This window comes from Suricata suricatta, chromosome 17 (genome assembly GCF_006229205.1).
Source record: "Suricata suricatta isolate VVHF042 chromosome 17, meerkat_22Aug2017_6uvM2_HiC, whole genome shotgun sequence".
Classification (NCBI taxonomy): domain Eukaryota; kingdom Metazoa; phylum Chordata; class Mammalia; order Carnivora; family Herpestidae; genus Suricata; species Suricata suricatta.
In genome coordinates this window covers 33,608,208-33,619,409 of record NC_043716.1, presented here as the reverse complement: position 1 = coordinate 33,619,409, position 11,202 = coordinate 33,608,208, and positions in this window count along the sequence as shown.

Sequence of the window (11,202 nt, the reverse complement as noted above, 5' to 3'; positions counted from 1 at the left end):
GGCCAGCCCGGGCCGCTCCGCCGCCGTGCCACCCTCCCTCCCTCCCTCCCCCCCGCGCCCCGAGCCTCGGTCTTTCTCTGGCTCTGCCCGAGCCGCGGCTGCCCGAGACCGAGCGGCTGCCCTTCTCGCCGCCGCCGCTGGGGGACTGGCACCTCTGGGTCCTAAAGGAATCGGATTTCCGGGGCCGGAATCTGTGAGCCCTCCCCTTCCCCTCCTCCCGAACGTATCTCCTCCCCTGCCCGTCCCTCGTCGACCGCCTGACGCTGACCCCAGATCCTGGCCTGTCCTCCTCAGCCCTTCCATCCCAACCTCTGACTGCGGCTTATCACAGCCCACAAAAGCACACCCCCACCAAATATCGGGTGCTGGGAGGCAATCCAGCCCCAGTAGCCTCTCTGCTATTCTATCTCCGTCCCAAATGTGATGGGAGATTAGTGGGGCCGGGCAAAGGATCATTTCCTTCAAGGTCCTTGGGAGTTCCGTAGTATGGCTCAAGGCCATCAGCATCAAAATATATGGGCATTTAAAATTTTTTGTTTTGAATTCAGATTTCTGGGTCCTCCTCCGAACTTTGTTAAGCAGAATCTCAGAGGCCTGAGCAGGAATCTGCATTTTTGCAAATTCTCTTGTAGAACCGTTTGCACTCTCTAAGGTGTGAAAGCTTGATCCAGTAGCTTTGTGGTAGAGGAGGAAAGGAGAAAGGAAATGGTCCTCATCGCCCAGGTGGCAGCCCAAAGCTGGCCTTTGTCCTTTGACAGTCTGAAAGGGGTGTCAGCCTGCCCAGCACCCAGGCTGCAAGGAAGGGGATGCAATCCCTGCCTTCAAGCCCATGCTAGGGCACTCTTGCCTCTCAAACAGGAATTTGGCAGGAGGAATTCTGGAGGCCTGGGGCCAAAGTTTCAGCAGTGAGAGGTCTAGCTTGGGTCTCCGATCTAAAGGATCCTGGCCTTGTGTGCAAGTGTGTTAAGGAGGCGGGGAGAAAGATGGTAGTGACCAGCACATCCCCTGTCCCGGCAACCCAGAAAGTTGTTTTGATGCTCTTCCCAACCCCGCATATTCAACCAGGAGCCTGGGTTTGCCCTCTACCCGTCCCCAGCTGCCAGAGCTGGGAGTAAATGTCCACCCTCTAGACCGTGACAGGTCCAGATGCGCTGCCTCACTCCACAGATGCCAGAATATGCTGAACAGGGTGGACCCTAGGACCCAGGGAACAACTCAGGCACAAAGCCTCCCCCCACTCCCAGCTGCTTCCTGCATCTCAGGCCTTCCTGCGGTCTCTGCCTCCTCCCCCGCCCTCTTCTCTTCCATCCTCTTCCTCTTCTTCCCAATCTCCCACTCTCTCACCAGCTTGCCTAGAAGGGCCGTTGTGGAGAGTCCTCCCACCCCTCCACTGTAGGGGTGTGTGTGGGTTTTGCGGGGATATAAGCCGGTTAACACGTGCAAAGGAGCGTGGGGGATGGGGTGTGGGAAGCTGCCTGGGAATCCTGAATATTGGGACAGGGAGGGGCCAGGAACCACTGGACTGGATCCAGAGGCTAAGAGAGAGGGAAGATTTGGGCTCTAAGCAGGAACCGGAAATAAACCCGGACTCAGGCTTTCCAGGGACACCTGCCTCTTTGCCCAGCTGACCTGGTAGCTTTCCGCTCTCCACCCCCCCACCCCCCAATTTTACACTTTGGGATGGGACAGACTGAAGAAGCCATCCCCAATCTCCCCTCCCTCCTAACCCTTTTTAGATGACCTCTTTGAAGTACAAGCTTTGGGGCTTGGGTTTCCAAGTTCCAGTCTGGAGCTTGAAACCTGCCTGCCCTCGAAGGTCTACCCCGACCCCGACGCCACTGTGGAAGTTGGGTGAGACAGAAATCTCACCTTAGCTGAGGGATGGCAGTTTGGGCTGTGTCCCCAGAAACTCTTGTGTGGACTGGAGGAAGGCGCAGGCCCCTGGGTGTTCTGCCCAGAATCTCCCACACCCTTTGGTGAGTCATCTTGACTGGTCCCAGCCCAAGGGGTCTGGGCCCACGCTTCTGGCCAGGTGGAGAAGCTGGCTTCTAAGGGTAGGAGGAGGAGCTGAGAATGAGCAGTCAGGACCAGTGACCCTGGGACCCCCAACATCTCCAGCAGCAACATGGCAGCAGCATGGGGGTCAACTGGATTCCTGAGGTGCTTGGATCTCCCTTGTCCTGAGACTTCCAAGGGTGAAACCCTTTTAAGTGCTTTGGGAGGCAGGAGGGTGGAGTCTGCCCAGAGCTTGGATAGCTGAGGCTAATGAGTGGGGATTATTTCATGGGCTCCCGGTTAGCTCCGCGACACCCCCAGCCAGAATTCCCAAAGCAGCTTTTATGGATCAGTAAGTGCTTTACCATCACTCCTTCCCTGGGGTCAGGCAGCAAGCCGGCTGGCCTGCGAGATCAGGCTGGCCTTCTAGACTAGACTGGTGGGAAATCGGGAGTTATCTCCTCCATTCCTCTCCCTGCCTGCCTGGAGCAGTCATCCCCCCTGCAGTGAGGGTACTGTTTGGGAGGGTTACCATCCAAATGGAAAGATTTAAACCTAATTTCCATTCCTCTTGCTGTGATCCTCACCCCTCTCCTTCAGACCAGCACCCTATGGGAATTTAATCATTCTTTCTATTGTCCTGTGTGGAGAAGGCCTCCATGGCCAAGTTGTCTGGTAGTCTTTAAATGGAAGTTCCTAGGGGCGCCTGGGTGGCTCAGTCGGTTCAGGTCATGATCTCATGAGTTCCCCCACAGTCACAGCTCAGAGCCTGGAGCCTGCTTCGGTTTCTGTGTCTCCCACTCTCTGCCCTTCTCCTCCCTCTCAAAAATAAATAAACATTTAAAAAATTATAAATGGAAATTCCTTCCTCACCTTTCCCTGGAAGAGAGGGTGAGGTGGTTCCTAAAGCTGACCCAGGAGCTAGGCTGTCAGAGTTCAAATCGTGGTACTACCACTTACTAGCTGTGTGACCTTGGAAAAGTTACGCAGTGTCTCTGATCCGAGAGGATAAACAGAATAAAGTAGCTGGAACACAGAAGGTAGGGTATGTGGGGGAAGGAGATGCCTTTCTGGGTTCTTGATCAAAAGGCTGGGGGCTTCTATAGGGAGAGATCATCTGCCCTTGCCCCTTCTCCTGATAGAGCCCCTCCCCATTTTCCACGTACCCCCAGATCTGAGGAGGGCCCCCTGAGACTGTTCCTTGAGGCGCACCAGTTTTAAACACCAGGTGTAACGGGTGATGAAGGCAGAGAGATGTGTGATAAGTCCTAAGCCTTCAGTGCCCTGGGCTCAGGCCTGGGCTGGGCGCCAAGGCTGGCTTCTCTTCCCAGCCCTGGGGCCTTGAGACTCAGCCTCTGAACGTTGTATTTCTGTGACCACAATCATCTGAGCAGAGGCCGACTTAGACCCTGCCCTTCGACCATTTTGTGGGAAGCCAGCAGTCCCCGCCCCAATCGCTCCCCTTCATCTGTCCTCCTCTGCCAGGAGCTTGGGCAGATATGAAGATGCTGGAAAAGGCGTGTGTGTTCTCACACGACTCCACAGAGGACAACATAAATCCAGGATGTCCGTGCTGTGGGGGCTTTTCGTGGCCCTTGGTTGACCCCTTCCCAGGGGACTGAGGAGGGCTGAGAGGAGCAGAGGGAAGTGACTTACCCAGGTTTAGAGGAAAGACCGGGCTGTGGTTCAAAAGGTCTGTACTGAATCATAGCTTCATCCATTTGTTAGGTGATCTGGGGTTAGTCATTGTCCCTCCCTAGGCCTATATCCTCAAAAATATTATGTGTGTCTGAGTGTGTATGTCTGTATGTGTATCTGTATGTCTGAGTGGGTCTCCTGAGCACGGGGACCCCTGGGTCTCCCCCACTCTCCGTGGAGCCAGGCAGAACACGGGCTCTGAAGCCAAGCCAGACGGTCTTTGTTCCCAACCTGCCTCTTCCCAGTGAAAGGATTTTAACAAATGTCTTCATCTGTAAACCTGGAGAAAACACAGCAACCTCAAGTGTTAACGATTAAATGAGTTCTGTGAGCGCTTTATGCGTTTAGAACGGCTCCTGGCACAAAGTCGGAGCTGGGTGAGTCTCCTGTTATTTGTTTAAATATTTATTTAATTTTGAGAGAGAATGACAGAGCAGGAATGTGGGAGGAGCAGAGAGAGAGACACAGAATCCATCCGAAGCAGGCTCCAGGCTCTGAGCCATCAGCACAGAGCCTGATGTGGGATTTGAATCCGTGAACCGTGAGATCATGACCCGAGCTGAAGTCGGCTGCTTAGCCGACTGAGCCACCCAGGTGCCCCGAGTCTCCTGTTATTGACTGCATTTATATCTGAACATGTACAGGAGTGTGTGCACATGTGCACATGTGTGAGCAGGTGCACCCAAAATTGAGCGTCAGCGTTGGCATCTCTTTGTGGGTCTTCGTGAAGCTTCCAGCCTTTTGTTTCCTTCTAAGGTCTATTTTTTTAAATTGATTTTTGTAATGTCCATTTATTTTGAGAGAGAGAAAGGGAGAAAGAGAAAGAGGGGGAGGAGGAAAGGGAGAGAGAGGAGACAGAGAGAGAGAGAGAGAGAGAGAGAGAGAGAGAGAGACGGAGAGAGAATCCCAAGCAGACTCCATGCTCAGGCCAGAGCCCATCACAGGGCTTGATCCCATGACCGTGAGATCATGACCTGAGCCAAAATTAAGTCGGGCACTCAACATACTGAGCCACCAGGGCACCCATCCTTCTAAGGTCTATTAGATGGAGTTCTGAAACATAAATGCCCCCTGCCTAAGGCCCTCTGATCTTTTGGGATCATCCCTGAAGTGAAGGTCACCTCCCAGAGGGTTTTTCATTCCTGCCTCTTGATGTCTCAAGAGTCCCCCATTGTCTAAGCAAGGACAGGGGTCCTTTGGGGTCCACCCACAGAAGGAGGAGTCAGTGTGTGTGTGTGTGTCTGTGTGTGTGTGTCTGTGTTGGGGAGTGGGGAAGGAATGGGACAGAAGAAAGATTTCTCCAGCTCATCAGTTGCTTTTAAAGAAAACCTATATTTAGCCAGGCTTAGAGGGCCTGTAAATATGTATTTTGCAATGCAGACAGCCATAGCTGTGGAGCTCCAGGGACGTGCAGGGAGGTCAAAGAAAAAAATTAACCGGAAAGATTGGGCAACATAGTTGGTCATCACCAGATTCGAAGGACTCTGGTGCCAGCTCCTACTGCTAATAACATACCTTCCTGTGTTTGGATGGTGGCTTCTATTTTTCAGCTGCTCTCTGGATCTTGTAGAGCGGGTGCCCGAGGAGGACACTGGCTCTCAGAGTTCCCTCTGCCTCACCTGCTCTGGGTCAGGGCAGAGAAAATGTTGCCCATCGCCAGCTCCTTTCTCACCTGGTCCTGCCAGGCTCAGCCTGGTGCGGCACCCAGCACAGGTGCAACCTCCATAGGCCAGCTCTCCATCTCCCATTGCACTTCAGGTGACCTTGAGGGCACATATCCTGCCACTTCAGAGCAGTTCTATTTCAGAAAACTATTTTTTCTAAAAAAAAGTATGAATATATATATGATATATATCATCTATTATATTTTATATATATGATATACTATATACATAATTTTAGTTTGGAAAGTTTCTTTAGAAATAAGAAAAGTTCAGAGAATCACAGAACAAACAGAATTTACAAATGCTAGCATTGCATAGCATCGTTTTTGCTTCACCTTCCTTCAGAGAAAAGAACACGAGAGTTGGTGCTTTCTCTTTCTCCCTAGTCCCATTGCGCACGCACCCTACCCACCGTCACAAATTTTGGGTGCACCCTTTATAGCCCATAAATTATCGTTTCTTAAATTGTGAAATAGAGAAAATAACATAAACTTTGCTTTTTTAAAGCCCTTTTGAGTGTTCAGTCCAGTACCATTTAAGTACATCCACACGGTCCTGCAACCAACCCCACGATCCATGTCCAGAACTTTCTAGTCTTCGCAGTTGGAACTCGGACTCATGAAACACTAACTCCCCAAGTCATCCTCCCCCCAGCCCCTGGCTACCACCGTTCTACTTCCTGTCTCTCTGAATGTGACACCTTTCTGCACCCCATGCAAGTGGAATCCTATAGCATTTGTTCTTTCCTGCCTGGCGCATTTCACTTAGCACAACATCTGCCAGGCTCCACGTTGTTGCACGTTATCAGAATTTCCTTCCTTGATAAGTCTAGCCCATAATTTGATATTTTCCCTATACATCGAAGTATTCATAAAACCGCAGACAGTAATGCTCTCATTATTAGCATGGATACAACAGCCATCCTGTTGTGTGAATCATTTCGTGTCTTCTTCCATTTGACATGATTTTCACAACGGAGCCACACTGATAACATGTGGCTTTGATTCCTTCGCTTTAACTTCTGTTTGTTATTTCAGCACGAGACTAAGCCACAATTTATTTATCAGTTCCTCTCCTGAGGGGCCTGTGAGGTGTGTTCTGTGTTTTGCTATTATAAACAGGGCTGCAGTGACCAATACTCTTGTACTTGTGCGAACCGGTCTGGAGAACAGACACCTCGGAGCAGAAAGCCCGAGCCATGGGGAAGGTACACTTTCTGCTGGTTGGGTACCACCCAGTGGCTCTCTCCAGGGACGGCTCCACTTCATGCCCTCGCCACCAGCACATGGACAAGATGTCCTGTCTGACCACATCCTTGCCAACATCTGCTTTGCTGAGGCTTTTTATTTTTGCTGGTCTGATGGGTGTGAAGTGGGGTCTGAGTCTGCATTCCCTGTCCATGAGGTCGAGCATCCTATTATCTCGTTGGTCATTTGGGTTTCCTCCTCTGGAATTGCTTGTGACCATCTCCTTGGTTACCCGTTGCACCTTTTTTTAAGGTTTTATTTTATTTTTGAGAGAGAGCGTGCATGTGCAAGTGGGGGAGGTGCAGAGAGGTGTGTGTGTGTTACAGAGGGTCCGAAGCAGGCTCCATGCTAACAGCACAGAGCCCGATGTGGGGCTTGAACTCATGAACCGTGAGGTCATGACCTGAGCTGAAGTCAGACACTCAATTGACTGAGCCACCCAGGCACCTCCATTGCATCTTTTGATACAAGTTATAGAAAGCCCAACCAGAGGTGGTTTAAGCGAAAAAGGAATTTTGGGGTCTCTTATAACAAGAAGGACTAGGGCTGCTTAATTCAGAATCTCAGCTGTGATGATCACGAACCAGGTTCTTTCCATCTTCCCACAATATCCTCCCCATCACGTTGGCTTGCCTCTTAGACCAGCGCCTCACGCTCCACAATAGTGACCTTTGCTCCAGGTGTCTTGTGCAGACAAATGTCCAGAAGTAGAAGAAAGTAGACTTTTTTTTCTCAAGTGTCTCTGTCCCAGGGGCCCCACAGTAGATCCCCCTTCTGGTCTTTGCAGCCAGAATTGCATACACGTCCACACCCTAAACCAACCACTGACTGGAGGAACTGAATTATCATACTCTGTGTAGACCCATCTCCATTTACCTGAGGCAGCTGGGGAAGGCCCAGCCTCCCCCAAAGCCTAGATTCCTGATTCCTGAATCAGACCAGGGAATCAGACCAGGGTTCCACTAGCAGGGAAGAAGGCAAAGAATGCCATTTGGGGTGGCACTCAAAATGTCTGTGTTTCCCTTATTGATTTGTAGGAGTTCTTTATATATCTTGGATATTAACCTTTTAATTTTTTAAATGTTTGTTTGAGACAAGAGAGAGAGAGAAAGGGAGAGAGAATGAGTGGGGGAAGGGCAGAGAGAGAGGGAGACACAATCCAAAGCAGGCTCTAGGCTCTGAGCTGTCAGCCCAGAGCCCGACGCAGGGTTTGAACTCACAAACCGCAAGCTCATGACCTGAGCTGAAGTCGGACGTGTAACTGACTGAGCCACCCAGGTGCCCCTTGGATACTAACCTTTTGTTTATTATTATTTTTAAAATTCTAATACTTTTTTAGTATAATTGACACACATTATTTTCAGGTCTTTTTATCTGTTTCACATGCTGCCAACATTGTTGTCGAGGCTGTTGCTTGACTTTTAATATTGTTTTTCATGTCATTTTCATAACAGAAAGCTTTTTCTTTTGTAATGTAGTAAAATTGATCCATCTTTTGTGAGTTGTGTCTCTTGTCTGAGAAATCTCTTTCTACGCTGAGATTTCTTACATTTTCTTCTAAGTATTTTAAAGTTTTGTTTTTTTCACTCTTAGGTCTTTAATCCATCTGGAATTAATATTTATGGATGGTGTGAAGATTTTTCATTCAAAAAGCCAATTGTCACAACACTTTGTGTTAAACAGTCTATTCCCTGGGCGCCTGGGTGGCTCAGTCGGTTGAGTGTCCGGCTTTAGGTCAGGTCATGATCTCACAGTGTGCGGGTTCGAGCCCTGTGTCAGGCTCTGTGCTGACAGCTCAGAGCCTGGAGCCTGCTTCTGATTCTGTGTCTTTCCTCTCTTTCTGCTCCTCCCCTGCTCACGCTCTCTCTCTCTTCCCAAAAATAAATAAAACATTAAAAAAATTGTAGACAGTCTATTCCCTCTCACTGAGTCGCAATGCCACTGACATCATAAATCACATTCCCACATACGCTTGGATCTGTTTCTGGGCACTCTATTCTATTGATCTCTTTGTCTAGTCCAGCGCCGATACCACATTGTTTTAATTAATATCGCTTTCAAATAAGTCTTGGTATTTGTTAGGGGCTCTTCTTTTTCAGAACTGTCTAGCCTCTTCTTGGTCCTTGGCTCTTCTGTATGAATTTTAGAATAGACTTGCCTGACTTCGAAAAATCCTATTGGGATATTTATTAGACTCGCATCAAATCAGATTAACATGGAGAAAATTGTCTTCCTGACATTGAGGCTTTTCATCCCTAAATTTAATACATCTCCCCACATATTCCTTTTAGAGCCTATAGCTTTTATAGTTTTATAAGCTTATAGTTTTTCTTCAGAAGTATCTGTGAGATTTTTTCGGGGTGCTGTCCAATTTTAATTGTATTGTTAATGATTTATTTTTAAAAATATATTACAGTTTCTAATACCATTGCTAGTTAAATGCAACACTGTTGCATTTTGTATTTTAATTGTATTTGGATGTTAATTTTTGTCCAGCCACCTGGGTGATCTCCCTTAATAACCCTCATTACATGCCTGTGATAGCCCTTGGATGTTCCATATAAATAAGCATACCATCTGCCAAAAATGTCAGAGAGTTCGTTTCTTTTATTTTCCTAATCCTTCCGTCACTGAGCGGTAGCTTCTAAATCTGACTTCTTCCAGCTCTCTGGCTGTGCCAGTGGGCTGGCCCTGGGCAGCTATTGTCTTGCACTGTCAGCTATAAATAAATGAAAGACCCCTTACTTTCTCCAGAGCTTTACAGTTTACAAAGCACTTTCGCTTCCATTATCTCTTTGATTCTTATTACCCCCACTTGACAGCGAGGGAGTGTCCGCAGATCTCGCTGGGTGGAATACTGTGCCCTGTGACCTCTGACTGTCCCTCCCCATCTCTGCTTCCCCAGTAAGCTAAAAAGTTTTGGGCAGGGATGGTCCCGGTATTCTCAGACTCATGACTGATTGCTCTGGGCCGTCACAAGGCTTCAAGGAACCTCTTTGGGGGCTCAAGTTCAACGATAAAAAGGGGGATTCTGGGTACACTTAGGTCGTCGGACTGGCGCCCCCCATGTCGCAGGAAATATGGACATGTCCTTGGAAGTCGGAGGTCTGGTGGATGAGGATGGTGGGGAAGACGGCATTGTGTCCAGCCCCCTGCCTCCACGCGGATTCTCCTCCCCGCTTGGAAGACCATCCTCTGGACCCGGAAGGGGAGGACGAGGTAAGGTTCGAGGCCATCGGCCTCCTCCTGCGTCGCCTCCTCCAGCTGCAGTTCTCAGCAAACACGAGTGACGCGCATCCCCAAGTCGGGGCAGGGCGCTCCCGCCACCCCCCCTCCCCCACCTCCCGCTCCCACCTCCCTCTCCCACCGGGCCCCGCTCGGCCCCAACATCGCGCAGGCGCAGGTCCGAGCTGAAGCCGCGAACGCGCCCTCTCGTGGCAGACTGACAGATCGCATGCTTTGTTGTTGGCTGGGGGCGGCAAAGAGGAGGGGAGAAAAGATGTGGGTGGAGTCTGGGAGGCAGATGCGACAATCAGATCCCAATGATGAGAATGCCTTTCCTTTGTCCCTCGTTGCAGATGCAGATGAAAAAAATGTGGCCTTCAGAAATCAAGAGGTTCAAAAGATAGTAGACTGAGTTGGGGAGATGATGCATTTCATTCATTCATTCATTCATTCATTCATTCATTCAGGAAATATTCACTGAGATGGGGAGAGCCCGGGACAAAGGACCAGAGGATTTAAACTGACATACTGACAGGCGGACATCAGGTAGAAAGCTGGGGAGACAGGGGTGGAGGGCACAGGTGCAGAGACAAGGTTGCGACCCTCAGATGCAGAGACGTCAGTCGCACCACATGGAATGGGGCCACACCGGGAGCTCATGAAGGGACAATATGAGGATCAGGAGTGATGCCAGTCACGATGGATTGAAGATCAACTATGTTTAAAGGCATGAAGTCATAATTATGCTACTAATGTTTTTCAAAAAGCTAACTGGCCGAAGTTCGAGGGTCGCTAGAGAATCAATTCATTATTTCAAAATTGGCAAATACAAGAACAGAGTCAAGTACTTATCCCATCTTTCCTATATGAGCTATGCCACTCAGTAACCAAACAGGAAGTGAGGGGCAGTTGCTGTGCCTAGAATTATTCCAGCTAATAAAGGAAGGAGTGATTGAATGTGAGTATCACTGTGTTGGGGAGGCGGGGAGAAGGGCTGATGGACAAGGCACAGAGCACTGGTGATTGCCAGTGCTTCTGGATGGAAGAAGCAATACCACCATCTGTGAAGTGGTCTTGCCAAGGAAAATAGAACCCACACCTGATCAGGACCTCAATCCAACTACCATTTCCAGGAAATAACAATGTATGGGAAATACAATTTACAGGAAGTATAGAGGTCAGAAAGGCATGTTAAAGAACACCCTAGAGATGCAATCAGCGAAACCCAGACTGGAAAACTGCACAACAAATGACCTGGTTCCCTCAAGGAAAAAGATAGAGAGAGAGAGCGAGAGAGAGGGAGGATTGGACAGGGAACCTATGGATTTAAAGAGATATAAAGGGATACATTAATCAGTTGCAGTGTGTGTACC